Raw genomic sequence first — 7148 nt, 5'->3', positions numbered from 1 at the left:
GCCATGTTGGGTTGTCTTCCTTTAATTGTACATTTCATTCATCATTGTTATCAAATGTTTCTTCTTATAATAAAAAGTCTTTTTCTATATGATGGCAGATACCAGGTTTCAGGCTATTCATTTTAGTTTATTATAGCTCCTTTTTATAAAATTCTATCTTTGTCAGATGAGCCGTGCAACTGTGCAAGTATATGAGCAGTTTTAACTTTTAACTGTATATATACTTAAACATTCTATAGTTCTATAGTCATTTGCATTAGTAATGATGAAAAATGTTACAGTTCTCTTGTGTACCTTGTGCTTATACTAAAAAGATAGTAACCTTTCATTTAATTTCAAGCTAGCCTTTCTCGTTTCTTCATGTATTTGTAGAATATTTTGCTAGTCACTGTACTGTTATACCCACAACTTGCATTGGGGCACCTTAACCTGCTGCTACCTATCAATTTTCATTACTGTTTCCGTGGCATTGTCAACAATGTTAATTTCTGCCTTTAAATTGGTGGATGATTTATATATTTAATTCCTATAATCACTAAATTTTGTTTTAGTTTGGATGCTGACTGATCAATAATTTTGATCAATCACTAAATGGTGCAATCGCACGGGTTCTAACCTAGTCAGTCTAATATAATATGTTCTTCGTTCTCATCATTTTAGTAAATTGTAGAGTACTATTGTGAATCAATTCGTCTACATAAAATAGATTATTTATGGACTATTCATAGAGAGTAGAATTAATTAATAGTGTATTTTTTTTTTGCCTTTGGATACTCTTTGATATAATTGTGCTTTTTCTCATGCTAGGCAGACGTGTAAACCATAGCTCACTTAGTTGCTAGGTGAAATATGATCAACTACCTCGAATATGTTTGTATTGAACACTTTCCACAAATTCAACTTGATTTAAATTAATAAGATGCTCATGCTATCTTTCCTTAAAAAAATGTGGACATGTAAACCATAGCTCACTTAGTTGCTAGGTGAAATATGATTAACTACCCTGAATATGTTTGTATCGAACACTTTCCACAAATTAAACTTGATTTAAATTAATAAGATCCTCATGCTATCTTTCCTTACAAAAAAGTAACGTAATATAATATTCCATTATATTTCATTTTATAAAATAGTGGTAACAAAACAAATACAAAGTTTGTGGTAGTTGTTAAAAAAAAATAGATAAAGGTAGTTGTTCGCAAAAGTTAAAACTTTTGTGGTAATTGTTCGTAAAATTTCCTTTATTTAATAATTTAATTTATCAAAAGAAAAAAATACAACGTAGTTGTAGTATTTAAAATAAAAATTAATTTGGAATTATTTACTTTCCAAAATTGAAGGATCTATTTTATATGAGATGATTAAATATGACCTTAAAAAAAAAAACAACGCTGGTCCCCATCAATCTCCTCTCTTCTCTTAACCTCAATTGGCTCACAACGCTCCTGAATATCCTTCTCCCTCACCGCCAACTCCCAAGACTGAAGCTTTTTTGAGGTTAGGGTTTATTTATTTATTTACACTTATTTGGTTCTCCCAAGACGAAATTATATTAAAAGTAGGATTTTATAGTTTTACAAATTTATCAATAAAAATTATATTAATAATCACTTTCATATAATAATTCGGGGCATTGCTGGGCCCAAAAACTAGTACTCCAATACATAGTTGTTTTTTTATTTCCGTCAAAAATATCTTTGATTTCCATAATGGTAGTGTGTAATTTGTGAAGGGAAGGGGGTAAAATTGTAATTCAGTTGGACACCACCGCCACTTGATTCCCTTATACTCTATAAATAATAGAGATATATCTGTATTAAGAAGAATTGAAATAAAAAAATCGAAACATAAACCCTAATATGGCGATGGTTATGGGGGAAAGGAGTAAAAGTCCAGATCAGGGCATGTACATGGCGCTTGCTACGGGGGAAGAGTCTACTTTGGTTAACGAAACCATAGTGGGCGTGGGCACAGCATTCAGCTTTGGCACCGTTGGGGCATCTCTGTACCACATGTGCAAGGCTGTATACAAAGAACGATCCCTTGTTAGCGGCATCAATGCTGCACGCACTTATGGGCCACGCTTTGGTGGGACTTTGACGCTAGTTACCTTACCAGTTGGTTTTGCGGGGTACGCCATCCACCAATTCAGAGGCGGAGGTCCCAGAGGCGCGTTTGGTAGTGAATGGTTGGATGAATTTGGATGTTGTGCTGCCAGTGGAGCCCTGTTACGGGCCCCACGTGGACTTGGTTCTGCCTTGCGTGCCGCTGCCTTCTGGGCCTCCGTTCCCGCTGCTTTCTATGCGCTCCAAATCTATCTGGAGAACTCCGACCTTTGCAATACACAGCGTCCTTATTCTTATCCTCATTACCGTCTTGAGCCGCAGGACGATTAGATATTATTGTCAATTGCTCACCTCTGATCTATAGGCATTAGATACTTTTCTCACCTCTGATTTTTTAGTTCATGTTGAACATAATGTTTATGTTTATGTTTATGTTTATGTTTATGTTTATGTTTATGGTGCAATAATTCTACGTTTATGTTTATGGTGCGGAATAATTCCTCTGTATTTTGTCCAGCTCTGTATTTCCTCTGCATTTTGTCGATTGCATTTATCATTTCTAGTACTCCACTCAACAGTGGTTCACCATCAATTCCAAATGTTGATGAAGCAGTGTCTGCGCAATCAGTCGCACACACCACCAGTTCATTGTCATCATCTTTTTCTTCATCTCCTAATAAAGAGGAGGATTAACCCTAAAATATCCGACAAAAACTGAAAAAAGGAATTAAAATCAAAATTAGGATTTCATCGACTTGAATCGATCAATTATCTTGAATTAAGCTCTCTCTCATGAATTTATTTTTGGATTTCCGTAACTAATTTATAGTTTTAGGGTTTACGGAAATTGAATTACAAGAAAAATGGCGAGAAGTAGATCATCATCTTGGTGGAGATATGTAAATCCGGCGTATTATTTGAAGCGACCAAAGAAATTGGCTTTGTTGTTTATAGTATTTGTTATCGGCACTTTGTTTGTTTGGGATCGCCAGACTCTACTCAGAGAACACGAGGTTATTTACTCAATTATTTGATTATTATTGAATTAAATTCTTTGTTAATTTTTGTGGGTAGATCTGTTTTTGCCTTTTCATTAATGGTTTAATTTTGGATAATTCGTTTTGATCGATTGATAATTGGCTAAATTGGGTGGAGATCATGCTGAAAGTTGGAATCTTTTGAAGTTTTAGGTGACAATGCTGTTTGATTATTAATGTTGTGTAATGTTGTATTGTTTGTTTGAAATGTGAGTGATGAAGTGGATCATGGTGACATGGAAGGTTGGGAAGTGAGAGAAAATGTGTTGCAAAATAGAGATAAGTAAGAATTATAGGATGACTAGAGAATTAAGATTTGAGCTGTTTAGGGACTGAAAATGGAGTACTGATGGATTAGGCTAGTTTGCGGTTAGGTAATTGCTGGTATTAGAAGCTAGAAAAATACCTGGGTGAAGGTTCAGTTCTTTAACCAAAGATCCGAGGTTTTAAATTCCTTGGAATCTCTTCTTATTTATTACTTCATAACAATTTTGGTGAATGTTAAGCTAAGTAAGTTGATTTTAGTATCTTTACTTTGCTTTGCAAGAAAACAAGAGCATTGAAGTTGCAGAGAACCCGTGCCTTTTAAACTCCCTTGATGCTCACATTGGTGGCTCTTTTTAATTTTAATCATTGCATTTGGGGGGGTGGGGACTGGGGAGTCCTGATAGGTTATTATATCTACAGGGGCTATTTCCTTGGAAATGCTGGTTGTTTATTGACAGTACGTTTTGATGATTTAAGGTTTAGTGAAGTTTAACATTCTAGGTAGTTGGAGGACAGATCATCTAAAGATTTGAATGGGTTGGAACTGGAATCACGGATGATGGATAGATCATGTAAGCAATGAAGCTGCAGAGAACCCGTGTCATTCTTACGTTTCATCGGGTCAATCCTTGTGTGTTCATATTATGAATCAATCTCTATCCTTGTTTGTTATAGAGAAGTTTTCATTTTGATGCATAATCAAATTAATTTACAATGGCCAAAACTTAGTGGTGTAGCTCAGATTTGTTAATTCAATTGCAAATCATTTTAGAGAAAGAATTACCTGCGACTCTTTAATGAAGAAGTGGCTTTTCTTAAGAGCTGGTCCAATTTCATCGAGGCTAAGATCTGAAGCTAGCAATGCTTTGACAGAAAACGCACAATCCCATACTTGACTTCCAAAACTCTGGATTTTTTTTTTTATCACATTTCTTTTTTTGGATTAGTAATGATCAATTTCCTTAATTTTAGTTATTTTTTGATGATAAATTACCTGCATTTTCAACCCATCTTCAGCAATCCAAATATAATCCTGGACTCTAGCAAGGTGTTTCTTGTAATGATCCCCTTTAGGGTCTTCCACCCAACATGCTAACATAAATAAAACCTACAAAATTCAATTCAATGTTTAATTTATATCTTAAGTACTAATTTTATCTAATCACGTACACCCATCCTACATGTACATTAATTATATAAGTATGTTTCGATTGATACCTTCATAACACATCCCATGGTTATGTAACGACTGTTCTCATCTTCATAATGAATGTGTTCCATTGTAACCTCGAGTGCCTTCTTTCGAATCAACTTGTTGAAAGGCCAACGAGTAAGGATAGGCTCCGTAAAGATTTAAAGAACGTCCCACATTAAATCTTGAATCAATGGATGAGGATAATAGAGATCCTCCTATTTTGAAATCACCATAGTAATTAGTTAAACTTTATCTATGAAAATCATTAAGGCCGAGCCATATATGATCTTACCGGTGCACACAAATGGCGCATTTTCTTCCAATTAATCTGTTCAAAGGGCTCGTTGTAGAGTTCTTCTCTAAGTTGGTTGATGAGAGGTGTTATCGGACCTATGAACCTTTTCCCATACAGGTATGACATTGGCATATAAACCATTCCACAGTAGCACCACATTTTTGCTACATAACATCAAATTTTGGTCAAGAAATTACTTTTTAATCACTAACGAACATAAACATTACATGTTACACGAGAATTATCACGAATCACTAATCTAATACCTGAATGCATAGGGAGAAAAGACGGAAGGATCCAAAACTCAGGTGGCATTGGATTACTTCCACACCAATCAAACAAGCCGAGTATCTAAAATAGTAGAAATATATATATATATATATATATATATATATATATATATATATATATATATATATATATGTTTGTTACAATCACATTAGTTAATTAATCACAAGTATTTAATAATGTTCAAGTTATGACTTATATGGAATTATGTTAAGTGACTTACAGATAGCCAAGTTTTCCCCCAAGAAGGGATATGGGTAACGCTACCATGGTCAAGTATCCATTTACGAGCCCTAGGACAAGCGTTGTCATCACCCTCATCCGGTCCGATTCCAAGCATTCGCAAACAAATATAGTTGAGTGCAGTACAAAACATGGTACTGTGTCCTTCAATATGCAATCCCCAACCTCCATCTTCATTCTATTATAATAAATTATACAATTAGTCCAATTTTTTCTTAAGAAACTAAACGTATTTCCATGGTCAAACCTCTTCAATTCATCATTATATTGTAAAGAATATGAGTTAACCTGATGATAATAGATACTACGAAGAATCTCTCTGCGATGCTCTGGCCCGAAAACAGAATTCAAATCCCCTGTAATGTATAAGCAGAAAACCTGCATGACATTACATGTTATTACATTATAACTTTTGAAAACTTTGTTATAAAATGATGGAATTACGTAAATAAGATGTACATTATGTGCAACTTTAAGGTATTATTTATGAGATATAAAATATTCCAAAGTTGCACATAACATTTAACGGAGGTAGTATATTGTTAAGGGACTAACCAAGGGAGGAAGGAAAAATTGAGGACCAGCAATTTCAGCAGGCCAATGGCCCTGATCAGACTGCAGGGCTGTGATTACATTCACGGCTCTCTTTAATGTTGTCGTCGCGGTTTCGTATGTGATCTCCTCCCCTTCTTCCACCTTCACTTGAGGTATTGTTTGTTTGAAGTTTTTCTCCCTTAGGAACTATGGTTCAAATGATTAATTGCATAATTAGTAGTTATTGTATAAATAAAAGGTTCCCTCTATCCCTTTATTTTTGCTCTATTATCATTTTTTAGGTCAAATTTTATAAACTTTTACTGTAAATTACTCTTAATCTATAAGAGAGAATATAATCATGAGTGATCTTATTAGATTTGGCTCATTGCATATTTTATTAATATCACGTTTTTTTTTATAAATTTTACATGCATGGAAATGAAAATAAGTGCGTTTTAAGATGCGTCTTAAAAAAGACGCGTCTTGAAGACCGTAAAAAGTCAAATGGAGCAAAAAAATAGGAACAGAGGGAGTAACATCTAATATTCTATACTATATATATCTATACTTTCTCCATTTTATTAGATGCATTATTTTATAGAAATAGAAGTTTTAATTTAAATAATAACAACAACAACAATTATAATAATAGTAATGAGTAAAAGGTGGGATTATTAATTTCAATTTTTCATTATTATTATTATTATTTATAATTTTTTAATCATCATACAAAATTTATTTTCCATTTTATGATAAAAATAATGTATTAATTGAACCCAGAAAATAAACCTGAAGACGCCATAGAATATCTCCACTAGGCTTAACTTTAACGCGATTGTTGTAGAAGTTACGACGTGCTTCCTCCACCTCCTCCCTCTCCTCGGGTGTGCCATGGCTGGGATCAAACTCCCAAGTTTGACGCCCAACAAAGTTATTAGTACTGTATAAATAAGGATCATTGGTACCTTCTCCTACCTTTAACCTCCACATTTTATGATCCCAACTTTAGTACAGGAGATTTATCACTTTGTTAGTGATCTAACTATGGTCTGGATTAAGAGTCAATATTTAAACCAGTTCGTATAATACTTTAATTGTTTTTTTTTTCACAACTATTTCGTTTGTTAGACGTAAACATGCACTTTGTAATCTACCCAGTATATACTACTATATAGTACGTAGTATATGATATCTATATCATCCCCTTTATAAAATCATCC

General features: G+C 33.8%; 1 pseudogene; it reads right to left on the bottom strand.

Moving 5' to 3' along the window:
- Positions 1-2732: 2732 nt before the first annotated feature.
- LOC145570767 (beta-amyrin synthase 1-like) lies at positions 2733-6918 on the bottom strand (annotated as a pseudogene).
- Between the last annotated feature and the right edge of the window lie 230 nt (positions 6919-7148).

Source organism: Chenopodium album, chromosome 12 (assembly GCF_948465745.1).
Source record: "Chenopodium album chromosome 12, dcCheAlbu1.1, whole genome shotgun sequence".
Taxonomy (NCBI): Eukaryota; Viridiplantae; Streptophyta; class Magnoliopsida; order Caryophyllales; family Amaranthaceae; genus Chenopodium; species Chenopodium album.
This window is presented reverse-complemented; position numbering and strand designations above follow the sequence as displayed.